The 27722-nt window shown below is 48.8% G+C and overlaps 1 protein-coding gene across 4 annotated transcripts in view; it reads right to left on the bottom strand.

Annotated features, from left to right (window-relative positions):
- KIRREL1 (kirre like nephrin family adhesion molecule 1) overlaps nucleotides 1–27722 on the bottom strand; it is a 104050-nt gene that overhangs the window by 40024 nt on the left and 36304 nt on the right. The window lies entirely within an intron of this gene.

Genomic DNA, 27722 nt, shown 5'->3' with positions numbered 1-27722 from the left:
GAGGGCGAGAAGCATCCTCCTCATCCCCGGCCGTACAGAGCTTTGAGTTAGCATCCAGCCAGTGCAGTGGTACAGGGTGAAGGGCAAACAGTCACAAAGCCCCAGGCCTGGCCCTCAGGGAGCTTCCACCCTGGGCCAGACCCATGGATCACAGCCAGGGCTGAGGACAGGAGCAGTCTATGATGTCACTGCAGAGGGCAGGCAAGCCACCCTCCAGGAAAACACAGCCCCCAGCTTAATTTCTGAAGCCAATCAGCTGGAAGGCAATTACACACTTATCAAAGGGCTCCTTCTCTTTACCTAATAATTCACTAAGGAATTGTTTGAAGTAGGACTGCCATCAAAGACACTGCTGGTGAAAGCCCTGGTGACCCTCTTCCCCTCATTTTTCAGATGAGGACACGGAGGTCCAAAGAGGTTGCAGAGACAGTTGGTGGCTGGGCAGGACTCCTTGAAATGAGAGATCCGAGTCTCCAAAAAATAAATATGATTCTATAAAAATAGAATCTCCGTATACTTTCCCAAGGCCAACTGCTACAGAGAGGGCAGCACCCTGGGACTCCAGTGTGTCAAGGGAAAGGCTTTTGAGATGGGAGCCATGGGGGAACTTGGGGCAACCCATCATAACGATTATATGCCTCTCTTCTCCTCAGATCATTCTAGGAAGTCTTCCTGGAAGCAGTGGCTATGGGTGTGGGCTGGGAATTGGAGATTTCTCAAACCCTTGCAGTGATAGGTACAAAAGGGTTTAGTGACATAGATAGAGGGGAATATTCGAGGTCTATACAATGCCTTGGAAAGGAATGAAAAGATGAGCGTACTTAGACACATGTGAAAGGCACAGGGGCTGACGTGTGAGAGCTCAGAACGGTTCCAGCCCTTAGGAGGTCAAGGACCCTGGAAGTTTATTGGCTCTGAGCAGACCACCAAAGACAAGGCAGGGTTTCCCCTCCAAGTCCATAGTGGTGAGCTAGCTGGGCTCCCCTGGAAGCTGGAAGCCCTGGCTGTCTGTAGAGAGCACCCCACACTTCCCTCAACCCTAAAATCCAGCAGAAGGGTGGGTGGGTGTCAAACCCTCGGTTGCCTTCACTGTAGGCCACAGTGCTGGGGTTGGGGGACTCACACGTCTATCCCATCCAATCCCAAGAGCCCTGGGGACTGCAACATCTCTTCATCCCCAGACAGGGCACACAACAGTCATTTAACCAGGGTTTGATGGACGAAGAAAGAAGTGCTGGGGGCTTTTGATGAGAAGATAGACAAAGGTCTGGAAGCAGGGGGTGGGGTGTGGCAAGGCGAGGGCACCTCCACACCCTTGAAGAAGGCCAAGACTCTTTTAGAAAGAGAAACTAAGGCACCCAAGGAGTAGACATGCGTTCCAGATGAGAAGTCCTGAAATGAAAGCCAGCAGCCAGCCCCACAGCCCCAAGCCCAGGCTGCCAGCCCCCCTGCCCAGCCAGCCGTTCTGCAAGATGTAAAGTGCTATCTAAACGTGATGCATTATTAACACTTTAGAAATCATATTTCACAGTCGCCTGGCTGAAGCTGGGAAATGAATTCTTCTTCCTGGTCTCTGGCAGGGGAATGATCTTTGGAGTCAAATGTGACAGCAGTGACATGTGACTAGGGGCCAAGAGAGGGCAGTGGGGGGTCGAGGCCATGGGCGCCCATGCCCAGCAGGTCCTGGGGGCTCTTCTTCCACCTGGAGCCTCAAACTAAACACTCTACCCCAGGCAAGGCAATCAAGCTGACCCTTCCCTCTCCCACTTGATCAACCTTTCAGATCAACCACTCTGCCAGGAGTCCCTGGCAGAAGGCAGAGCCTGTGACCCAGCCCCTCACCCCAGGACATGCTGAGCACCTCCTCAGGTGCAGGAGGGGTTACAGAGGGTGGAGGATGCTCCAGTCCGATGATGAGGCAAGTACTCAGGATGGACACACAGGGGCAGATCTAGAAGGATGACGGGCCCTAAGTCACCACTGCAGGGGCTTCATGGAACAAGAGGGCTCAGGGCAGGTGGGGGAAGGAGTGCGAGGAGGAGTTTAGGACGAGTGTCCTGGGTGGGGTGAGAGGCCTCCCGGCAGTCCCAGAGGTGAAAAAGAGAGCCGTGATGACAAACAGGGAGGTGTTTCGCCCAGTTGGGCTGGAAGGAAAGGAGTGGGCAGGATGAGGGGTGGGAGGAGTGTGTCCTGGGCAGAAGGGAGGAAGCAGGCAGGGAGCTGCATCCTGTCCTTATTGGAGAATCACGGGCCATGACATGGGGAGGGAGGAGGGGGAGGAGGGGAATCCTGACTGCAAAGACCAGCACCTCCTCATCAGTAAGAAACCAGAGGACCTCCCAAAGTGAGTGTGGGAGGGGAGAAGATGTCAGAGTGACTGCCATTCCCCCATCCCAGGACCCACCCCGGTCTTCCTTGAGGGTGCTGGGCTCCTGCCCGTGTGCTCCATTAGCCATGCATGAGCCTCGTCATTAGGCACGGGGAACAGACAAACCGATTTTCAATTAAAACCTTATCTACGGGGTGCAAAGATATAAAGGCAGGTGGGGTTGATTCTTTTCTAAGGCAGCCTTCAATATTTGCAGTGCCTGGAAGGAGACAAAGGGAGGGTGCCCAGGCAGCCCTGGCGACATATAAATTCTGCTCATAATTACATGACTTTCAACACCATGATATGCCAATAAAGTCTTTGCAGGGCACACAAATTAATGGCATGTTGGCATTCCCAAGACAGTGCTTGGACGGCCAGGGCACCGGGAGGGGCTGCCGCTCCTGCCAAGGAGGTTGGAGGAGCTGAAGTTGCTGACACAGACCCCCTCCTCGGTCCTTCGTCAAAGTTGACCACTCTTCAGGTCCCCCAGACTGGCCAGTTTCTCTCTCTTGGACCGCCACCCCTCCCCCCCCCGCCCCCAGCTCTGTTAGGCCCGCAAACGTAAAGGATTTAAGTTGTGTTTCTTCCAGAAGGAAGTGGACAGTGCCTGAGGGGGTGAGGCGAGAGGCGCTGCAGTGCTGTGAACAGCTGCTGGGGATGACAGCAAATGTCAGGCTCTCACAGTTCAGGAACGGTTCCCTCCCTCCCTGAGTGTGGTCCGTTCCTCAGCTCCCTGCTTCTTCAGGTGGGCCAGCAAGAGACTCCCAGCCTCTTCCCCCTCCCTCCTTCTCATTCATCAGAGGGAAAGGCAGACGGCACGGTGGCAAGTCCTTGGGGCTTTGGTTGCACCAAGTGCCAGCTCAGAGCCCCTGTTTCATCAGTGGTCAAACAGGGATAGTGGATGGACCAGGAAAGGGGGCAGCAGGAAGCTCCCTCTGTATATCCGCCTCCCTCACACCCCACCTCCACCCACCGTTTAGGCAGTAAACTTGTCAGCACGAGGAACTTCATCTTCCCCATCGCTCTCTCTCTCTCTCTCGTTTCAATATTCCCTGGCACGGTCTGCTCTGCAGGAGTGGAAATTCAATAAAATAAATATTTGTTGAATTGAACAGAATGGAGGAAGATAGATGAATGAGGAACTCTCATAGCAGTTTGGTGGGAGCAGGTTTTAGAAGAGGGAGTAGCAAAAAGTGCATCAGCTGGAAATCAGAAGAACTGGCTTGAACTCCAGCTCTGCCGTTTACAACCAGGGAGATGGTGGTGGAGCCAGCACTCCTGTCCAGGCCCCCAAATCCTCATCTACAAAGAGCAGGTGTTGGACAGAAGATCCGTGAAAAGACCTCCAACCCTGAGATGGTAGGAGGATGGGGAGTGGGCTCGAGAGCCACCTTAAGGAAATGTCACGAGGAGCTCCTGGCATGGGCCTGGGTTGGCCATTGGCACATTGCTCAGCACTCAGCATGCAGTTTGGAATAAGCAAAAATTATATAATAGCAATAATGATGTTTCCAAAGGCATCCACGGGCAACTTGTTGGTGAGAAATCCTGCTGATAACTTCCGTGGAAGAATTTCTGTCAACTTGAAGCTGTCTGCCCCTGGTTTCACCCTCACTCACGCTCAGCTCCAATCCATTCCCAACACTTTGACAGTCCATGGGGTCACAAAGAGCTGGACATGACTGGATGAGGGGTGGAGGTTGGTGATCAGGAATACTATCAGAGGCGATATCACTTAGATAGATATCACTTAGATTTGAAAAATGGAAGGTGTTTACAAGATTTGAAAAATGGGACATGTTTACAAGGTTGGTGATCAGGAATACTATCAGAGGTGAGATTACTTAGATATCACTTAGATTTGAAAATGGGAGGTGTTTACAAGCAGATCCGAAAGATCCGCTGGAGAAGGGATAGGCTGCCCACTCCAGTATTCACGGGTTCTCTTGTGGCTCAGCTGGTAAAGAACCCACCTGCAGTGTGGGAGACCCGGGTTCGATCCATGGGTTGGGAAGACTCCTTGGAGAAGGGAAAGGCTACTCACTCCAGTATTCTGGGCCTGGAGAATTTCATGGACTGTATAGTGCACGGGGTCACAAAGAGTCGGACACAACTAAGTGACTTTCCCTGAAAAGTAGATAAGAGGGGCACTAGGGTGAGGGTGGAGGAATTCCTCCAGGCAGAATGTAAAGGTGAGCAAGGGCTCAGAGGCAAGGATTTTTGGTGAACTCTGATCTGCAAGTGGTCCTTTTTTTCTTTTTGACCACACTGCATGACTGAAGGATCTTAGTTCCCTGACCAGGGATTGAACCCATGCCCCCCTGCAGTGGAAACATGGACTCTTAACCACTGGACCACTAGGGAAGTCCCTCTGCAAGTGGTTCTGATGAGGAAGGGAGACAAAGAGAGAAAGAGAAATGGGGCAAGGGAGGCAGGCTGGGGCCAGATCATAAAGAGATTTACCTGGGGGACCAAGACTTTGGATTTTAACACAGTGGTTGAGAGGAGCAAATGAAGAATTAGATAAAATACTCTGCCAGTCATAGGGGAGGGTGGCACAGCAGGGAGCTGCAGCCCTGTTCCTGGAGAGAAATTATAAGGATGTAAAACCAAGACAGTGGATAAAGAGAAATGGAATAGATTGGAAGTACATGGAATACAGGGAGGAGCTAGCATCAACAGGACTTAATGGTTGGGAAAATGTGGTAACTAAGGAAGGGGAAGGGAAACCATGGTCAGCTTGGGGAACCAGACAGCAAGTGAGGGCAATTATGGGAATCCTGGTGGTGGTGGTGGGGATAGCCTGGCAGCCCTCCAAGGTCATTCTAAGGAGAATGAATCTGACCCTGTTGATGATGGGGAGCCACTGAAGGGTAGATTTTAGGGAAGTGACTCCTGTATCCACTCCAGGGGAAAAGTAAGCAAGAGAGGAGATTGAGTTAGGAGAAGGGATGGAGAAGAGAGTCAGCCTCTACTCTATGTCCCTTCAAAGAGGAGATGAGCAGAAGTCACGTGGAGCGACAGTCACCCTAGTTGTTGGCATTATTGCGGCTACGATTTGTTTATTGGTAGTGTCAATAGTTGTGAGGATTATACGAGGTATGCATGCGTGCTCAGTCGCTTCAGTCATGTCTGACTCTTTATGACCCTTTGGACTATAGCCCCCCAAGCTTTTCTGTCCTTGGGATTCTCTAGGCAAGAATACTGGAGCAGGTTGCCATGCCCTCCTCTAGAGGACCTTCCTGACCCAGATCAAACCTGTGTCTTCTGCACTGCAGGCAGATTCTTTACTGCTGATCCACCAGGGAAGCCCCTGTATGAAGTATACACACAGTAAATACTTTAAAATATTAGTCGTTGTTATTCCGTTAACATCAGCTCTGTCATCCATGGATATTTGTTGAGTGGCCATGAACGAATAATAGTAGAAGCTCATCGTCTGTGACCGTAGATGACCAGAGCTGAAAACAGGAGCTGAAAGCCAGGTTCTCACATCTCCCCTGGCTTCAGGAAAGGCCGCGGGAAGGGGAGAAAACAGAATAAGCACAGGCACGGGGTGGAAGGATCGAGAAAGCACTTAGTGTGTGAGCGAACTTTACAGCTGCCAGGGGCTACCCACGTGCTCCTTGCTCTCCACTCACCAGAGCCTTCCATCAGCAGAATAGATGAGGACACTCTTCAGCCAACACTGAAGGCTGAGAGGAGGGAGCCTTTGTTCTGAGCAACAGCGAGAAGATGTTCATTCTCCCCAACAAGGTTTATGCTGAAGCAGGAGAAACGGAGGGCAGACATGACGAAGGGCTTCCTGCTCTTGAGTTTTCAAGAATCAAGAAAAGGCAAGATTTTGGAAAAAGTGTAGCTAGTGAGACTGGGGAGGGATCAAATGGGCGCAGTTATCTGACTGCATTCTTCAGAATCACAGAATTTTAGAGCTGGAAAAAAACCCATATGAGCTGATCTAATCCAATCCTCTTATTTCACAGATGAAAAACCTAAGACCCGAAGAAGTGAAGTGAATCCTCCAAAGTCAACAGCAAAGCCAGGACATAAATTCCGGTCTCTCTAGACTCCTAATCAGGTGCCGTCTCCACCTCTACCCTCCCCAGTTCCCTGCCACCATAAAGATTCCTTGAGCACTGAACACTCTGTACTGCAGTGCTGAGTGGCCTCTCAAGATTTAAGTGAGTCCTTGCTTTCATAAGCAATATTCTTCTGTATTTCTGTGGGCCTCCAAGTCCTCTATCTGGTATTTCTGACCTCTGGCAAAAGCCTGGGATGGAGGGAGCTGGGACTGACCCTCCGTTCTCACCAGGAGGCTGCCAGTGCCTTGGAGGGCAGTGCTACAGCCTGAGGTGCAGAAACACATGAGCGGTGCAGAAGTCCTTAAAACTCAGGAATCCCTGGTCGAATGTTCTAGAAACACTCTCCAACCATTCACACACACAGACAGTCCCCCCACCCAATATCCACCTCCAGACACTGATTTGTGGCTTTAAACCTGAAAAACCGCCAAGCCCTTGGTCTTCATCCAGGGATTTCTAGGAATTATTCACCGGCACTTGAGACCGGTTCAGTCCACATAAGCCGTGAACTCCGACCCTGGGTCACGAGCGAGCAGTGAATGCTGTGATCTCGGCATCATCAGCCTCATCTCCTTAGGCCTTCTGCTCACCGACCCTGCAATTTCCCCAGGCACTCATCCCAGGCATTTTCTTCTCTCTTAGCTCATAACAGGTACCGTGAACACTCCACCTGCTTAGGTCTCAATCCGATCCCTCCCTCTCCATGCCAGCTCCCTTGGTTGAAGTCTTTGTCTTTGCTCCCCAGGACTATTGCAATAACCTCCTAATTGGCTCCTCTGCTTCCAGCTTGCTCCCCTTAAATCCGTTCTCCACACAGTTGCTAGAATGATCTTTCCAGAAGACAAATCTGGTATCATCACCCTGTGTAAACCCCTTCAGTGACTCCCCAGTGACTTCAGATGAAGTTCAAATTAGGTTAGGTCCTGCCTGACCTAGCTGCTATTTACTTTAGCCTCATCTCCTGCTCTCTCCAATGTGCACTTTACTTTCTAGAAATCTCAGATGTCAGAGGTTTCTGCACATTGAGCTGCCTCCCACTCCAGCCCTCCACCTTTGCACACTCCCTCCCCTACACCACTTGCCTCACTCTTCGGCAACCTTCAGGAGGCAGTTCAGGCTTCATGCCCCCAGGAACTTACTCTAACTCCTCAGCCTGGGCCTAGACCCCACCCCGAGCTCCCATATTGCTTGTGCATCATATGACTCCATGAAGCACTGAAGTATAAGCTCCTTGAGGATACTGTATTTTTATTTATTTTAATGAACTTTTATTCTTCAGTTATTAGGTGTACTGTTTTATAATTGTCAGTTTCTTTGGGGTGGTTGATGTTATCTTTCAGATCTTCTCTGCTGTATTTATTTATTTACTTTATTTTTGACTGTGCTGAGTCTTCGTTGCTGTGTGTGGGCTTTTTTCTAGCTTTGGAGAGTGGGGGCTACTCTCTAATTGTGGTGCATGGGCTTCTCATTGGGATGGCTTCTCTTGTTACAGAGCAGAGCCCTAGAGCCTGTGGGCTTGCTCCGCAGCATGTGAGATCTTCCCGGACCAGGGATCGAACCCATATCCCCTGCATCAGCCAGTAGATTCTTAACCACTTAACCACCAGGGAAGTCCAAGGATGCTGTGTTTTTTAGTTCATCCTAACTATGATCATGGAAGTCTGGCTCTCAGATGCTCAACTAACAGCTGTTAAATTCAAAAGGTAAGTTTCTTCTCCCTTTCCACTCCCCACACCACCCTGTCCTACAAATATTTTATTCATTCTTCCCCATCCCTTGCTAATCCAAGTGTTTCTTCCTCTCAAGTGCAACCCGAAGGTCCCCTCCTCTAGGAAGCCTTTCTGGAGGAGTCCCACCTGACTGCTTTGCTTCTCTTGGTATCTCGGAACTCAGCTTGGGCCACACCCTTTAACATCTTTCCCTTACCTTCTACTTCTCCCTTAAAAGTAAGCTCTACCCCTTCCAAGCTGGACTGCTTGTTCTTCCTCACAGTTTAACACTTTACACGCTCTTGGCCAACATCATACTATTTCTTAGCCTTGCAACTCCCCTCCAGCTGAGGGTGGCAAGGACACTGAGCCCTGCCTGTGGCAGCACCTGGCCACAAATTTCCGACAACAGGTACTTGGCTGCAGTTGTCAAGGGCCTGTGTTGAACTGCCAACTTGTATGTTTTATGTTATTTTTGTATGTGGGCAAAGGTGCATGTTCCCTTTTCCTTCGGAGGTGTTTTACTTCACCTCCCCGTGTCCCAGTTTGGACAGCATCTCTGAGATCCTCCCCACTTTGAAGCTCTGTGATGCTGGAGCTGTGAGTTCACTGAAGGCAGGAACTAGATCTATTTCTTCCCCCATAGCTTCAGCACCATGAAGGCTCAAAAAAATCCTGCTGAATGAAAGCATCCTTGGGTCTTTGTTTTTCTCCTCCTTTTTCCTGTTAAGGGAGGCAGTATGGCACATTTGCTCAACATGTTGGCTCAGTAATGGACTCTGCTGCTTAACCTGGGCAGCTGGCTTGCCTTCTCTGTGCCTCAGTTTCCCCACTTGTAAAACAGAGATAATATTAGTACTTCCTCATAGGTAGTAAGCCCAAGGTAAGCTGTTGTTATTATCATCATCATCACCGTTATTTCTATTATCCTTACCCTATCCTTCTTCCTTCCATCCCAACATTTTTTTGGATATCTCACCCTCTTTAATTGTTTGGATGCTATTGTTAGTGTTGTTCATTTGCTAAGTCGTGTCCAGCTCTTTGTGACCCCATGGACTGCAGCACAACAGTCCCTTACTACCTCCTGGAATTTGCCCAAGTTCAAGTCCATTGAGTTGGATGCTATAGGTCTCATCAACACCAGAGGAACCCAAGGACTGCTGATCCAGGAAGTCAAAAGAACCTTGCTTTAAGCCAAACTCTTGAGTTCCAGAGATCTCCTGGAAGTAAGAGAATGATGAAAAGGGGACGGGTCAGGGCCAGAGGGGAGCAGCAGGAGAGAAAGTCCTGGGCACAGGCCAGGACACTGGCGTAACCAGAGCAGATTATTTTCTGTGGGAAACAGGCTGTGGAAAGCGCCAAGAAATAAGGGGAGGAGACATGGATTATGAGACATTTCACAAGAGACCCAAACTCTGGCACCAGAGCCCTTCCCTGCGTGGGTCAGAGCAGGTTATAATCAGCATGGCTGAGCCTTTGGCAGCCCTGGGAAGGGTGTGCACACTGGACAGGGGACTTGTGAACTTGGTTCTGGCCCCAACTCCATTCTTAGAATAATTATGCAACCTGAGGCAAGGCTCACATCTCTGAGCCTCAGTCAGCCTGACGATAAAACAGGGATAACAGAACGATGTTGGCAGAGCTGTTTTGAGGATTAAATGTGCTCTGTAAATGATAAAGCACCACCCACCTATCAGCCATCATTTTTATTAAGGCTGTATCTACATGGCCTAGTCATCCAGAAAATGTACCTGATAACTGAGGCTCAAGTACCTTTTTAAGCCTCATTTATTTAGGCCAAATAGGTTCTCAGTTATCAGGAGACAGAAGATCCTCGGCGAACATTTACGACTCCTCTGCCCAGCCTGACCTTTCCCTGAACCCCCATTCCCTTCCCCAGACCCCTCCCCAGTCAGGTACAGGGGCCCTTGTCAGCACTTTCTGCACATATTATTACAGCTGTCAGCCTGTGTTGTTCTCATCCACAGGCCAAAGGAGCTGAGTCTTCCTCATACCCTCCCTGGTGCCTACGCCAGGGCCTGTCACAAAGCAAGCATTCAACCCTGATTTTCTTTTTTCAGATTTTTTAATTTTTAAAATTTTTATTGGAGTATAGTTGCTTTACAATGTTACAAAGTAAAATGTTTACTTTGCTGTACAGCAAAGTAAATCAGCTATACCTATATCAGATATACGTATATCCTCTCTTTTTTGAATTTACTTCCCTTATAGGCTCAACATTGATTTCTTGAATGAGTAAATAAATGGGGACACAGAATTCTTATTGAGGCTATGCTACAATCCTCTCTGCAGCTTCTAACCCTCAGCTCTTCTCTCTGGAGTCACATAAAACGAATCTGATTCTCTTCCATATGACAGTCCTTTAAGCACGTGAAGAGTTATGACATGCTCCAGAGTCTCCTCTTCTCAGGACCAAACATCCCCAGTTTCTTAAACTGCTGTTTCCTCTCCACGGGCATCAGCATACAAATGGGCTACATTTTCTGCCCTTTTAAAACTCTTTGGATCCCACACCCAGCTCTCTTTTTCTGCTCTCCTTTAGGGTACCTGTAATGCACACTTTTCCCACTCTGTCACAAACTCACATCAGAACTGTTCTGGTCAAGGTCACCAGCAACCTCCAAGTTGCTACATCCAACATTTATCTTCCTCTTAGCCCTTATCTTGCTTGATGGATCAGCAGCAATTATTACAGTCAGCAATCCTGCCCTTAGCTTGCAGAACCCCACACTCTCCTGGTTCCCTTCCTGTTCCCTGGCCCCATCCATAGCCTCCTTGGCTAGTAACTCCTCATCTCTCACTGGGAGTCACCAAAGGTCCCACGGGTGTGTCCTTGGCTGTCTTCCTGCTCCATTCACCTCCCTCAGTGAATTAATCCAGTTATATAATTTAAAATACCATCTCTACACTGGTATTCTAGCAGTTCTGCCCAGCTCTGATCTCTCCTTCACACTCCAGCCACACCTGTCAAATCTGCTTATTTAACATCTCCAGCTGGATGTGTAATTGGCATCTCAGACTTCACATGTCCAAGACTGAGCTCCTGATCTTCCACTCCCAAACCCGATCCTCTCAGTAAATGACAACTTCATTCCTCTGGGTTCTCAAGACAAACTTCAGAGTCACCCTGAACTCTGCTCCTTCTCTCTCCCCCTGCACCCAATCCAGCCACGAATCCTGCTAATTCCAGAGAAGGGCCACTCCACGAGGCCTCCGCTGGTACCACAGTTGCCCAAGCCATCATCTTGTGTCTGGATTACTGCGATAGCCTCCTGAAGGGTCTCCTGCCTCCACCCTTTCCTCACATAGTGAAGAAGTGAAGTCGCTCAGTCGTGTCCGACTCTTTGCGACCCCGCAGACTGTAGCCTTCCAGGCTCCTCTGTCCATGGGATTTTCCAGGCAATATACTGGAGTGGATTGCCATTTCCTTCTCCACTCCTCACATAGTGACCCTGTTGAAACAGAAATTATATCATGTCACTTCAGCCCAAAACCTGCCACTGACTTTCCATCTTATTCAAAGTAAGAACCCAAATCCTTGGGATTCCTTCAAGGTTTTTGTCCTGTAATAACCTGTCTGGTCTTTGTCTTGGGTTCCTGGGACAGGGATTCTAAATTCTTGGGATTTCCCCAAATGATAGGAGAGTCTTTGTTATTCATAGTGGGCATTTGGACCCTACCTGGCTTTATGCTGATGAAGTGACTGATTCTGGATGGGGCTGGTCTTGCTGGAAAGACCAACCATGTGGGGCTTTGGGCTGGGGCTTTGGGCCACTGATATCAGCCAAACCTGACCTGCTCACCTCCAAGGAGAGGGTGAGGCTGGAGACTGGAGCAATAGTAAACAAACAAACAAACAAACAACTCTGGGCACTGGGGAGCTTCCTGGTTGGGGAATACCTTGATGGGAGGGTGTCCTATCTTCTGCCAGGAGGTTGATGGCCTCATTCCACAGCTGGAAGACACAGGTCTGCACCTGGGACCCTCTCAGGCCTTGCCCAGTGTGTCTCTTCCTTTGGTTGGCCCTGATTTGTATCCTTTAAAAATAAAACTGGGGACTTCCCTGGTGGTCCAGTAGTTAAGACTCCACAGGTCCACTGCAGGGGCTGCAGGTTTGATCCCTTGTCTGGGAACTAAGCACCTACCTGCTGTGGCCAATAAACAAAACCCCAAACTCTAACTAAGTATGGCACTTTCTTGAATTCTGTGAGCTCTATCAAATTATTGAAACTGAAGGAGCTGTGGGGACCCCTGAATTTATAGCCAGTTGGTCAAAAGTATGGGCGTTCTATCACTTCTTTTAGATCTGTCTCAATTATCACCTTCTGAGTAAGTTCTTCCGTTAAAATTCTACTTAAATTTGCACCACTAGCCCAGCACATTCTGGATTCCCTTTCTCTTGCTTTATTATCCCCATAGCACATATCAATATCTAACTTACAATGTATTTTACCTACTAACTTATTTATTGTCTTTCTTCCTACATGAACCTTATAAAAGCCCTGAAGACAGGAATTTTTGCCTCTGCTGTGTTCATTGCTGTATCCTCACCCTTTAGAAAAAGTGCTTGGTACTTTAAAAAACACTGAATGGATAAATGAATCTGTTATGACTTCTAGCTTTACCACTGTCCCTTAGGGAAGCCCAGTATGTCCACTTCCTACTAAGTGGGTGTCCAGAAAGGATGGAAGCTCTTCTGGCATGGACTTCCCAGTGCATGCAGAGGACTGTCCCCTCCTCCACGGAAGATGTGACAGTAAGCCCTGAAGCAGTAGGCTGGGGTATTACCTCCCTGCCTTTCAAGGCAGGCAGAAGTGGGTTTACCTCCTATTCTGCCACTTTTTTTTATACCTGCCTTTTACATCATGCTTCCTCTATACGGCACTTATCAGGCCTTGCAGACTTTGCTTGTTTCCAAAAAGCCAGGGTCCATGGCCACTGTGCTCACTTTTATAAGTCGAGCATGTAGCACATCCCTGGCATCAGACTGGCACCCAGTTCACATCTGCTAAATGAACGAATGAATATTCAAGACATCGAGCGTGTTATTTTGCGGGGATTGTCTCACTGAATCCTCAACGGTCACCATTATGAAACATATTATTAACCCCATTTTACAGACAGAAATGTGGAGTCTAAGAGAACTTGAGTAACTTGTCTAATTCCTAACTTGTCTAGGAATCTGCAGTGCTAGAATGGAAAAATAAACTTAAACACTGGCTCTTTTTGGCATCAAAGGGCAAGGAGCCCAACCTCAGTGCTATACTGCCTCAGTGATTGTGTAACTGTAAACAAGTGAAGCCACCCTCTGAATCTCAGTTTCTTTTATCTGCAAAATACGACTGCAAAGATTAGAGGAACTGAAAATATGTAAAGAGCTTAACCATACAACTGCTATGTAGATGGTAGCTATGAGTAACAATTAGGACTCTACAGTGATGTGAAGTTGCCTTAGCCCTTTTGTCATCCACACCATGGCTCTCCATTCACCTTAAGCTAGTTAGTCATGGGCACCTTCCCTTACCTGGGAGTGACTACAAGGTGTCCTCACAGGAAGCCCCCACTGGCCAACAAGCATGGGCTGCCAGAAGCCCCAGCCCCCTAGGTGCCCCCAGAGCTGGTACTGGCAGAAGTATGGGCGGGGGGGGGGGGGGGGTGCAGGGGGAGACGCCTCCGCTCCGTACTGTGGCTCCCAGCCCCAGCTCCTCAGTGCTCTCCAGAAGACACATTTTCTGCTCTGTTTCCCCCTCTCCCCCCTCCCTAAGCAGGGACCCAGGAAAGCGGAAGCCTCCTCCACAGCTTTGGGAACAGCACAGCCATGGGGTATCCAGGCCAGGCAAAGAGCATGAGGAGATGGGGCAGTGGGTGGAGAGAGGAGGCGTGTATTTGGGGAGCCCCGTCTGACTTCCCAAAGCTGCCCCATCGGGCTCCCCTGAACTATCGGTGTTCCCAGATCGCAGACACAGAGGCCTTTATGCCCTGAAAGGGAGCAGCCAGGCAGAAAGACAAAGGCCATATCTGATCCCGGCTGGGGTGGAGGCCACAGGTTGGGGGAAGGGAGGAGTGCAGAAGGGGCCAAGCAAAGGGTGGAGGTAAACAGGAGCATGGAGTGGGGGAGTGCTGGCCTGGAGACAGTATTCCTCTTCCTCCTGCTACGAGAGGGTAGATGAGATGCCAGTTGATTACTAGGACACCTTGCAGTTGTGTCCCCATTTAATTGATTTATTTAGAAATCCTTTTGGAGTATAGTGTAATTGACTTACAATGTTGTTAGTTTCAGGTGTACCGCAAAATGAGTCACTTATACATATATCTGCTCTTCTTTAAGATTCTTTTCTCATACAGTCCATTACAGAGTACTGAGTAGAGTTCCCTGTGCTATTCAGTAGGTCCTTATCAGTTACCAGTTTTATATAGTGGGTATATGTCAATCTCGATCTCCCAATTTATCCCTCCCTACTCACTATTTTTATTTTTTCATGTTCACACACACACACACACACACACACACACACTTGTCCGTTAGGGAAGGGCCACACCATCACACATCCGCTCGCAGCCCTGGGCTTGCCTCTGGTCTCTGGTTTCTGAAGAGCTTTCTTCCTCTTCCTGGTCCTCATCCCACGCCACCCTGCTGGCAGCCGGAGCTCTGGGAGTGCTGGGTAGCACAGCAAATTCTCTGAGCTTCTGTGAAGGCCCTTGAACTTTGTTCTCACTTTCCTTCCCCTGAAAGAAGCTCTGAAACTGACTGCCTAAACCATCCCATCTCCAGCTCTCCAAACCCAATCCCTCCAACCATCCATTCAGTCTGCTGCCCACAAGGATGATGGCTAAAATCCTAACACCAGCCTAGGGCTTCATAATGTACAAAAAGCACAGTAGGAGGTTGACTTGTTGGCTGTCCTGCACATGGTTAGGCAATCTGGTTCTTCTGGGAGAGGATTAACATGAGGAATCTGAAGAGGAAGGAGAGGGAGGTAGAGAGCAGTCAGCCTCCATTCCCCAGGGTCAGCCCCGACACTGCAGCTCCTGCCCAAGGGGAGTCTCCTCTAGTCACTCCCACCAGGGGCTCTACCACCCTTCCTGCCCCTTAGATTGGAGCCTCGAGAGAGGCTAGAGAGGCTGGGTTCCTCCCTGTCCCTCAATCCTTACCTCAATTTGATGGTCAATTCCAACTTCAGAACACTGTTTTGGAGGTAAAGGCCTCCTTTCCTGAGCTGTTACTCCCTTGGTTCTAACTCATATTCTCACTCTCGTGGACAAGCTCAATACCAGGACCCCTGGTGTGGTTGTCTGTGCACATGACACCCCTGGGCACTGTGCCACATCCGTGCGGGTGAATGAGGGGCCTTGTCCACAGCCTTTCGGATTAGCTGTCCCTCCTTCAGGCCTCCACAGGGCCAGGGCTGCTCTCCAGCAAAACCCTCACCACAACTTACAACACCACACCACACCACACAACACAATGTGTGTTACCATCTACTTGTCACCTTCAGGAATCTCTCTACCTTTGTATCCCAGTGCTCATAGAATGCCTGGCACATAACAGCTGCTCAGGAAATGTTCGTTGAATGACTATTAATATATTCTGTATTCTCTCCCAGGCCCACACTCACCCCACTTCCATACTGCCCTCTAAAGTTTATTACCCTAGACACGAAATTGATTCATGTATTGCTTAAATACCTCCATCATGTCCCTGCTCTTTGCAATATAATCCAAAATCTTTTGCTGGACACCCAGGGCCATCCAAAACCAGATCCCTCTTCTCCTCCCCATCTTATCTCTGCCATGATCCCACAGCACACTCTGGCCCTCCATCTTTGAAGAGGCCAGGCCTTTATTTGTTTGGGGGGCAGGGGGAGAAGGGGGTATGCCACACAGCTCGTGGGATCTTAGCTCTCAGACCAGGGCCTGAACGTGGGCCCTTGGCACTAAAAGCGCAGAATCCTAACCACTGGATGGCCAGGGAATTCCCCAGGCCTTTTCCTTTAGTTAAGGAAATGGCAGTTCCCACTTCTAGAATGTTCTTCCCCTCCATCTCCACCTGGGCAACTGCTCTCTGTGCTGTAAGATCAAGCTCAATAACCACGTCCTCTGTGAAGCTCTCCTAACTTCCCAGGCAAAGCGAGACACTCCTTTTATATTCTCCCCAGACATGGAAAAGAGGGGTCCCTAAAGACAGGGTGCTGACTACATATTTGTTTGTTTGTTGTTTAGTTACTCAGCCATGCCCAGCTCTTTTGCTCCTCCATGGATTGTAGTCTGCTGGGCTCCTCCGTCCATGGGCTTCTCCAGGCAGGAATACTGGCGTGGGTTGCCGTTTTAGGAGATCTTCCCTTCCTTCTCCAGAAGTTCGAACCCATGTCTCCTGCATTGGCAGGCAGATTCTTTATCCAGCTTAATTCTCCCTCACAACAATCTTAGAGAGTAGACACTATCACTTCACTGAACATGGGCTCAAGAAGGTCAGAAAACCAGCAAACGCTGGAGCCAAGGTCTGATTCCCCGTCTCTGGTCCTCTCCATACCACCACCTCTGACTTCTGCTGCGGGGTCTCCGTCCTATGCTTTATAGCATACTCTGCCTACAATTCTGTCTCTCCCTCTAGACATCCAGTTAGAGGTGGGGTCTTACATTTACATTCACTCTCTGCCAGCCCAGGAGTGGTTTCCTAGATCTTCATTAACATGGCTAACTGAAGAAGTAAGTAAGTGAATGAATGAATGAGCTGAGGATTACATCACTCCCCCAGGCAGGAGTAGCCATGGAGGAACTGTCCAGGGTACGAGCAACACGAGGGACACCCATTCTCATGCTCTGAGCAGGAGAGCCCCTTGTGCATCACCTGCCTCCTCTCTTCGGAGTTCTGCTCTATGAGCGACTCATCAGCTCTCAAGGAGATGGCATGGTTGCCAAAAAACAAAGCGCCAAACACATCAAAACAAACCAAAAAACATAACAACAACACCCAGAGGTGACAAGCACGGCTCCCTATAAAGGATAAAGACAGACACATCCATTGCCTTCTGGGACCTCCCTCTGAGACCAACACACCAACACAGGTAGCAACATCTAGGCCATTTGGAAAGGAGGCCTAGAAATAGAAAATCATACATAGCCAGACTGTATTTACATCACTGGCCCATTAGGAGACGTGAAGGAGCGGGGAGGCAGGGGAGCACGGCGCTCAGGCACAAGCACAAAGACAGCGGGCTCAGGAACAATCGGAGTGGTTGGAGGAAAAGCAGCTTGATGACTTGGTGTGGGCACAGGATGGACGGTTGTAGGCATATGGCGACGTGAGTGCACGCTCGTCCCACCCTCACCTCCCCAGCCTGGCTGGCTCCCGCAGCCCGCTCAGCACTGGCTGCTCTCCTGTCCTGCAGCCAGTGTCTCGGGCCAACGCCGCTAATTGTTTTCTCCACTGGCCAACTGGTGGCAATGAGAAGCCATAAAGGAAGCAAACAGCACATGCCGTGCGTCCAGCAATTTTACTGCTGGCAGTTTGATGCAGAAAAAATAAAACAGGGACCGAGCCGCAGGGTCAGGGAAGGGAAGTCTATTTTCAGGAGATTTTCCCTCGTCATGTGGAGCAGGCAGGGCTCCTCTTTGTGGGCAAATCCACTGCAAGCAAGGCACAGGCATTGTCACCACAGTCCAAACATTTACGATGCACGACAGGGCAGGCTGGGCCTGGAGAGAGGTGGTGACAGCATGGCAGAGTCTCGGTGCTGGGACAGTGGAGGTCGCTCTGCCCCCCCCCCACCCCCCCCACCCCCCTCTTCTCAGTCCAAAGTTCCCAGTCTGGTGTGCCCAGCGTGTGGTCAGCCTGGCTCATCCTGAACCCTCCTGGGCTGTGGGGCTCTCTGCCTCCTGAAGCAGCCCTTTTTTTGTTTGCTGGACAGCTCTGGCCATAAACTCTTTTTTAAAAAAACAGCCTATGAAGCTCTTTCTAACTGTGGTGCTAGAGAAGACTCTTGAGAGTTCTTTGGACAGCAAGATCAAGCCAGTCAATCCTAAAGGAAGTCAACCCTGAATATTCATTGGAAGGACTGATGCTGAAGCTCCAACTGTTTGGCCACCTGATGCAAAGAGCTGACTCATTGGAAAAGCCCCTGATGCTGGGGAAGATTGAGGGCAGGAGGACAAGGGGATGACAGAGGACGAGATGGGCATCACTGACTCAATGGATGTGAGTTTGAGCAAACTCTGGGAGACAGTAAAGTGAAGCCTGGCTGCAGCTTACGGGGTCGCAGAGTCAGACATGACATTGCAACTGAACATGAAGCTCTTCCTCCCTGTAATGTCCGCTTCCATAAATCCCGGCTCAGCCCCCTGAAGGGCAGACAGTGTTTCCTGAGAACCCCTTGCATCCTACGTCTCTAGACTGTGACGCTAAAGCAACGAAGGAAACAAAGTTCCTTGGAGTATTTAAATCAAGTGAGCCAGTGAACTGTTTGCTCCACGTGACACAGGATTTTTCCCTTCTCCTCAGACCCTGTGGAACCCTATTTGTGTTCAATTTTCAGTTTGTGAGTTCTCTGAGAGCTAAGAGCAATTTCTCCTGGGAATTCCTTGGGAGTCTAGCAGTTAGGCCTCCATGCTTCCACCAAAGGGCATGTGGTTCGATCCCTGGTCAGGGAACTAAGATCCTACAGGCCACTTACAGCCAAAAAAAAAAAAAAAAAGAAAGAGAACAGTTTCTCCTATTACACAAGAAGCACTCCTTGAATGAGGAATGTCAGAAAAGGACTAGAAGATGTCAGCCTTTTTCATGTCACCCTATTAATTTTCTTCATCATGATGTTTATTATTAGTTGATATGTTCTTGTTAATTTACTTATTGGACTCACTCTCAAGCCATGAACCAGCTCATTCCAGACACACCAGGGCGGAGCCTCACTCACCTCATCACTGCTGATCACCAAGGCCCAGAATAGCACCAGGCACTCAGCAGAGACTCATGCCCAGATCTCTACCCCCTCAGGCAGCATCACCTTCCTGAGGAAGAAACAGCGGCCTCCCATCCAGTCAGCCAGGCAGAGGAGAGGCCAGCCCCAGGAGAGCCTCCCAGGAAGGTCTGCAGCCACAGAGTCAGCCCCCAATTCAAGCAGAGCTGCCAGCGGCTGGCTTGATGGTCCGACCTGGCGTCTAGCTGACACAGAGCTTGGGATGATTTCCTGGAGAGGAAATGGGAGTGAGTCACAGGGGGCCAATCAGTCAGGCACCCCCAGGCTCAGCCCTGCATCCCGCAGGCAGGAATCTGCTCTGGGCCTCGAAGAGAGGGGTGGGGAGAAGAGGAGCTAGGCCCTTGCTCTGGAGACCATGTTTCTAGGACACTTAGGACAACAAGCCAACAGCTACCTGGGAAGCCAAAGTTCCCAGGTTCAGCCTGCAAGAGCACATGAGTCCTGTGCACCTAGTCAGAGAGCCCTTCCTGGAGGAGGAGTACTGCAAACGAGGAAGGAGCAAAGGGGCTTGACAGCTAACAGTTTAAGCTAATGTCCAATTTAACACTGACGTATGCCGGGCACTCTGCTAACCACTTTATAGGCACCGATTCACTTAGGGCTCACACCACCCTGAGAAGGAGATACGATTAACTCCTTTCGCAAGTGGAGAAACAGAGCTTAGAGAGATGAAGTAACTTGGCTAAGGGCCAACCAGAATTTGAACCCAGGTGTCAGGGACTTCAAATGTGAATTCATTGCTTCTTGTCATCAGAAGACCTCACGTCACCAGAAGGGCCCAAGTCATTAGTAGGCTTCACGGCCCCAGGGGGTCTCTTATGCTTCAGTGGCCCTGCAGCATCTTTTGGGACTTTTCTATCATAGGAAAGCCAACTCTCAAGGGCAGAACTGAGACTGTACCTCCCCAGGACCCATTAATGTCCAGTGCTCACAGAGGTCCCCTGCAGACCTGCCAAGGCTCCTCAGACGCAAGACAGATCAAAGCCACACCATCTAGCCTGGGGGCCTTCACCACTCTCACTCCCGGCGTCCTTGCGCTTGTTTGACTCCTTCATGGGTCTGCTCTTCCAGTCTTTCTCGTCCAGTCAGCCTGCTCTCCACCTCAAATTGCCCTCTCTCTTCCCCTTTCAGCCTTAGACCAGGGCACATGTAAGCCATCAGGAAGGAGTCCTTGGCATCATGAGACAAAGCCCTCACTGGACCTGGAGGACATCTGCCCTTGCAGGCCGACCAAGTTTACACCAGGCTCCAGGAACTCATCTCCTTCACACAAGCTGCACTTCCCGTGGGAGAACTTACCATTTGCTGCTCCATGCACCCCCTTTCTTTCTTGCAAGTTTCCATTCTCTGTGCCCCTGTTATCGGCTGAATTATATCCCCCGAATTTCCCCACCTGATGGGAAGAGCCGACTCATTGGAAAAGACCCTGATGCTGGAAAAGATTGAGGGCAAGAAGGGAAGGAGGCGACAGGTGAGATGGTTGGATAGCACCACTGGCTCAATGGACATGAGTTTGAGCAAAGCCCGGCAGATGGTGAAGAACAGGGAAGCCTGGCGTGCTGCAGTCCATGGGGTTGCAAAGACTCAGACATGACTGAGCGACTGAACAACAGCAACATTTCCTGTTGAAGCCCTAATAGGACCTCAGCATGTGACTGCTGCTGAAGACAGGGCCTTTAAAAGGGTAATGAAGTTAAAATGAGACCATGAAGGTGGGCTTTGATCCAATCTGAGTGGTGTCCCCATGAGAAGAGGGAATTTGGATATGCAAAAGCTATGCCAGGGATGTGCTCACAAGGAAGGACCATGTGAGGACATAGCAAGGAGGCAGCCTTCGGCAAGCCAGGCAGAGAAACCCACCCTGCTGACACCTTGACCTTGGACTCCCAGCCTCCACGACTGTGAGAAAATGAATTTCTCTTGTGAAAGCCACCCAGTCGGAGGTATTTTATTACGGCATCTCTAGCACACTATTATACCCCTTCACCATTTTTAAGTACGGGTTACCCAACAGATGACCTTGTTACCTAAGCATGAAGCATGTTTCATCATGCCCAGGTCTGCAAGGGAGCTGTGCGTTTTCCATCCTAACGCGACTCCTTAAACCGCCTAAACTATCTGCCACTGCCTCTCAACACCCCCAGCTGATATGTACACTCAGCACTACAAGTTCAACACTGCATCCGCCTCAGTGAGTCAAACCAGAAAAGAAGTCTGGAACAATGATTCATGAGTGAATGAACACATATTTTGACATTCTGCACTCCAATTCTGTGCTCCAGGGGGAGCCCTTTGCATTGCAGTCTATGTTATTGGTGCCCCTTGTCTTGCAGTGTCAAGGCCCAAGATTTCTTCTCTATCAAACAAAAAAACCCAACAAACTTCGAATCTGAAAAAGAATATATAAATATATCTGAATTACTTTGCTATAATCCTGAAACTAATACACTATAAATCATCTGTATACTTCAATAAAAACAAACAAACCAACCACAACATTTTTGGATTATCCCAGTATCCCTTGGTTATACTTGGTTATACAGAGAAGGGGCTTCCCTGTTGGCTCCGAAGGTAAAGAATCCACCTGAAATGTAGGAGATCTGGGTTTGATCCCTGGGTCAGAAAGTTCCCTTAGAAAAGAGGAATGCCTACCCACTCCAGTATTCTTGGCCATTCCATGGACAGAGGAGCCTGGGGGGGTTATAGTCCTGTTAGCTGTTACAGACATGACTGAGCAACTAGCACTTTCAGGGAAGTACCTCCTGACACCTTGGGTCTCTGAAATTTTTGTGCAGGCTGGCAGTGTGTGTTTCTGCATGTGTACACTCTGTCAAAGCATAAATCTATCCCTGGAAACCAGATCTCCTTGGCGGTGTGTGGTTCTGTAGGGCTCTGTAGATTCCTGGGACACTGGGGTAGTAAAATGTCTTTTTGAGGGCTAGAAGTGTGTTCTTACCAAATTATTAGCACTATTGCTTCAGGATACAGATTGTGGCTAAAGCATCCAAATACCCCCATCCCAGTTATCAGCCAGTCTCCATCTAGCAGGGACAGGACCTGTCTCCTTCATCAGAGAAGCCCTGAGAGAGGATGGACCAGTTCAAAAGAACTAGGAACCCTGGGCTCAGATAGGTCTGGGTTTGAATTCCAGCTCCACTCTCACCTAACTGGGCCTTACCACCTCACCCAGAAAACAAAGTTACTTAACAGGGTTCCATGAGAATTAAATGAAATGGGTAAGCAGAATATTTAGCAGATTGTCTAGTGCAGAGTAGGTACTCATTATGTATTCATTCTCTCTTTCTGATTCCCTTGCTTCCTCTGTATCTACCCACCTAGGGTGAAGGTCAGGGTCTTCTGGTCTCCCTCCTGATATCCTTGGCCCTCCACTGATGGAAGAGGGATGTCAGAGGTGGGGGCCAAACCCCCTGCAGTTAAGCATGTGTGGGTGAAGTCACAAATGGGACATCGGCCACACAGACCTCCCTTCTCTGTGACACACACTGCCCGGGGCTCCTGGCTCAAGGGGGCTGCTCTAAACAGATTTCCTTCCATAAAAAAAAAGAAACTGCTGGATAGTAAGTAATTGATCCCTTACAAGAGGTAGGGAGGGCGCCTGAATAGCTACCTAGCCAAGAGGCAGGGGTGATGGCCACAGTTCATAGATTCTAAGAAGGGATAGAAGGAAAGGATGCAAGAAAAACAACACAAAGGCAAAATTAAATACAAAACACACACAGTTCAATATAAATGTTCGCTAGGTAGAAAACACAGAATCTAATGTTGACTTACCCTAACATGCCTCAATTTCTTCAATGAAAAATTAGACTCATTTATATCTGGTAGCATGAGAAACAAATGGGTGATCTGCAGTAATAACTAAGCAGCCCCACATTATCTAAAACATGTCTACTCTTTAACTACCCAACTTATGGATGATCCATAAAGGCCTCTAGTCTCTTGACCCCTATGGACTGGATAAGGGGCAATGGGACTAACATAAAGTTACCAAGAAATAAAAATCCATTCCATTTGATGAACAGCTTTATAATTCATAAATCACTTTCTTTTTACTTTTGAATCACAAAAACTCAGCCCTGGGAAGCTGAGGCTCAAGGTGATGCCCCGAGGTCTTACAGTTAGTAAGAGGAGACTATGAATTTGAACCCACATATCCTGACTCCCAAGTTATGCACTCATAACACTTACATGCTTACACACGTGTACCACAATGCAAAACATCCAAGTAGCTAGGTAACAGAGATCTGACAACAACTCTTCTATTTGAGGCATTGCTCAGGATCCTATTAGAGCCCCGGGGGTTCACGGACATGAAGAATGCCAACCACTTGGCTATGAAATAGAATGGAAATTGGGAGAGGAAAAACCTATGGGAATCTGAGGCTCCAAGAAACAGAGAAGAGAAGGATGAAGAAAAACTTTATATTCTGTCCCTGGAGCATCAGCTCCACAGTCCTAGTGACCATTTTTCAAGGGCCAAACAAGAGAAAATGGATTCTTTCTGCAACAGCAGGCTTTGAGACAACGATCAAACAACTTGCTGATTGGGGTGGTGGTAGGGATCAGCAATAAAGTGAGCTGCAAAGCAAGAAAGAGAAGGTACGGTGGAATAATGAGACCAAAAAGCTCACCATCTGACCTGGAACCGGGGGGTGATGTGAGAGAAGAAGGCCGGTGACCACTCAGAAAGAACCATGATGCTTCCTGTAAAGCGGAGTTATAGGAACAGGGATGGGGCACTCCAAAAAGGGAGCAGAGAACCCCCCTCCCCCAACCTCCTATCCTTGCCTGGGATGATTTGTAAAGAGATTGTGGACAACCAGTGAAAGGGTGCTTGGTCGGGGCTGGGGGGCCCTTGCACTTGGTAGAGCAGATGGATCTGGAGTTAAAGGGATATCCAGGGACTTCCCTGGTGGTCCAGTGGCTAAGACTGTGCTCCCAATGCAGGGGGCCTGGGTTCAACCTCTGGTCAGGGAACTAGATCTCATTGCCACAATTAAGAATTTGCATGCTGGACTTCCCTGGTGGCTCAGACACCTGCAATACAGGAAACCTGGGTTCAATCCCTGGGTCGGAAAGATCCCCCAAGAAGGGAATGGCAACCCACTCCAGTATTCTTGCCTGGAGAATTTCATGGACAGAGGAGCCTGGGGGCCTATAGGCCATGAGTTGCAAAGAGTCGGACAGGGCTAAGCAACGAACACTTTCACTTTCTTATTTTATGCTGCAACTACAGATCCCACACTAATACCCAGAGGAGCCAAATAAATAAATAAATATTGGAGGGAAAAAAGAGAAAGGGACAGCCAGAGTTCATCTCTCCTCAGACATGATGGGAAGGCTCTGAATGGACTTCCTTTTCCACACTCCATCCTTTGCATCCCATTCCTAAGGAAAGCAATTTAAAAATTCTGTCTTCAGTACCCTTCTGATTCCTACTGATCCCAGAGAATAATGGGTGGAGTCCTAATCCCCTAACAGTTCATCACACCAAATCCAACTTCATACACTCATTCGAGTACCTACTATTCATCAGGCACTGGGGTGCTAGGGGAAAGTCAATGGTGCCCTCAGAGAGCCTCCATTACACAACCAGCCCCCTGGCTATACCAACCTCATCTCGCTGTTCCTGGTCCCCACTTCCTTCTTCAGCCACACAGACCCAGCCTCCACCCCATCCTCTCCAGGCTTGTGTAATGGGCTTTCTTCCCATGGCGAAAAAAACCTGCCCCCTCCCCTGACTTCTCCTTCCTACCCTAGTTCCCCAGCTGCCACTCCAAGCCAAGTATTTAATACTCACTTTTACCCTGTCTTGTTCTCATTTGCATGTTCTTAAGACTTTTCAGGCTTCTCTAATCATTCTTCCAATCAAACAGTGTTAAGTCATTCAGTCATATTCGACTGTTTGTGACTCCGTGGACTGTAGCCTGCCAGGCTCCTCTGTCCATGGAATTCTCCATGCAAGAATACTGGAGTGGGTTGCCATTCCCTTCTCCAGGGGATCTTCCCAGCCGAGGGCTCGAACCCAGGTCTCCAGCATTTCAGGCAGATTCTTTACCATCTGAGATACCAGGGAGGCCCAATCAAACGGGAGCCCTCAAAATGGGACTCTCCCCTCCAGTTCTTTCCTCTCTGCCCACAGGGAGTAACCAATAACCAGTAACCACTGCAGGGCCACAAAATGCTTCCAGGCGTTGAGTCCTTTCGACTCAACAGACTATTTATTGAGTACCTACTGCATACCCATGGGACTCAAATATTCTGTACTCTATCTTCTAATAAGAAAACTAATGGCTCTAAAAGATTTATCAACTAATCCACATTGAAACATGCTGAGTGACAGAAAGGATTAGGATTGGGGTCAGGTAGAGTCTCTCCTCATCCCCACCCTGGCCCCAAGCCTAAAGACTAGGCTACCTGGGAAGTACCACGGTCCACTGGGCAGTCCAGGACGGTGTGTGTGTGTGTGTGTGTGTGCGCGCACATCGAGTGGAGGAGAAAGAAAGGAATAAAGAGGAAGGAATATGAAGGCAAAAGAAGCAGGAGGAAAAGTTTCTGCTGTCAAAGGTGTGGCGCTGGAAGCAAAGGGAACCTTCCTACATATTATATTACGGGAGATATCCTACTGTTTGTTTCCCATTACTGCCTTCAATTCCCTTTGCATTCAGGAGACCTGAAGCACAGAACTGGCTTGTTGATTGGTTTGAGTTTAATTCATTTGTGTAATATCCCTGTTCAGAATGATATCTAATTAACACTTTTGTTGGGGGGAATAAAACCTCCCGTAATCATTAATGAATGGGGGAGGGGAGGGGAAGCTTTCCTAGGCAGCAGCCTTGTGTCTACCAGGCTGTTTGCGGCTCCATCTTACAGATATCTCAACAGTGGGATTATCACTCATTCTGGACCAGGACAAGCAGATGGAGCTGAAATTTGATAATGGGATGCTCAGAGCTACATGAGTCAGCACTCACACCTAGTTCTGAGGACCTCGATTCTGAGTGCCAACTCCAGAGAGGGCAGTATAGCCCTCCACCAAGCAGAACGGGCACTTTCCAAGCCAGTGGGTGAAGTTCCAAGTATGACTCTACTTTTTGGTTGTGGCAGTTCCTCCAGGCTTTGCGAGGAGAAATAATACTTACATTTGTGTATAATTTCACAGTTTTCAAAATGACTTTATAAGTGTTAGTAACCAACTCACTGGGAGCAGAGAATACCAACCTCATTTAATAGTTGAGGAGAGTGAGGCTCAGAGAAATTAACAAACTTGTCTAAGATCATTAAGGCATACATGGCCAGGAGTTGAACCCAGATCTTCCAAGACCAGAACCCTGGGCTTCATGGGGAGCAGTCTCTGCTTGCAGGTTACTGGGCATGTGCCATCGCTCTCCAGAGAAGTCCCATGAAGCTAACACCTTGTTGAGGATATAAGGAAGGCATTATGGGGAGGGCTTCTACAGAAATCACATAAAATTATATGGGAGAATCTGAATGGCATTGCAGGGGAAGTCAACAACTTTCATAAGATTCTTGAAAGTCTCTGAGCCAAAATCACAAGGGTCAAGACCTTGCAGGGGCATCTCTGACCAAGCCTTCTGGTGTGACATACAGAGAACAACAAGCTGGGTTATTAACAGGAGGACCTGGGTTCTAATTCCACCGTTTTCAAACTGTTTAACCTCTCTGGGCTTCAGTTTCCATTCCTAAAAAATAGGGATAAAAAACCCTGTCCTGCCAACTATACAGAAATTTTGAGGATCAAACTACACAAGGAAAAGGGAAATGGTGGCTAGAAGGCAGCAATGGGAAAGAGATTTTCAGTTTACCTTCTCACACGAAAAAAATGTTGTGCCATGTGCATTATCTGCTAAAAACATATTAAAAAATTTAACAAAAATACTTTTGGCCTTCAGGTTATAGAGTGCTTTATACACACAATGTCACTTATTTCTTTCCACAGCCCTGCGAGGCAGAGATAATTTTCCCAATTGCACACAAGGCAACTGAGGCTCAGCCAGCTCAGATAAATTGCCCAGTGTCATGAATGTGACTAAATATTAGCAGGTTGAGGATTAAAATTCATATCTTTCTGATTTCAGTTTCCCTCCTTCCCTCCCTCTCTCTCTCTCTCTCTCTGTTCCCTACATTACAGGTGCTCACTCCATCTCATAAAAGCGCCCGTGTTAAGAGATAAACTTGATGTATATTGAAGGAGAGTAAATTTTACTATACTGCTACAGGAGGGCTAAAAGTTTCCCCATCATTATCTAAATATAGGACTCCCATAACTACTTGCCTTACAACCAACCCAAATTGTGCACTGGCAGCCTGAAGAATTATACATGTGCAGACACACACACACACACACACACACACACACACACACACACACTTTGTTATAGCAAGAGGAGAGAGAATTAGGATGGGGATTGAAAAGGCACTCCCATGGTCTGGCACTGTGGAGTACTGCCCAGGCAGCTTGGCAAGAGTTGTTCATCCTGTCCCACCCCTAAAACGTACTCACCCTTGCCTCGCACAGTCTTTA

The sequence above is a fragment of the Ovis aries genome, chromosome 1 (genome assembly GCF_016772045.2).
Source record: "Ovis aries strain OAR_USU_Benz2616 breed Rambouillet chromosome 1, ARS-UI_Ramb_v3.0, whole genome shotgun sequence".
Lineage (NCBI taxonomy): Eukaryota > Metazoa > Chordata > Mammalia > Artiodactyla > Bovidae > Ovis > Ovis aries.
Note: the sequence above shows the minus strand (reverse complement) of the source record. Positions and strands in the feature narration are given on the sequence as shown.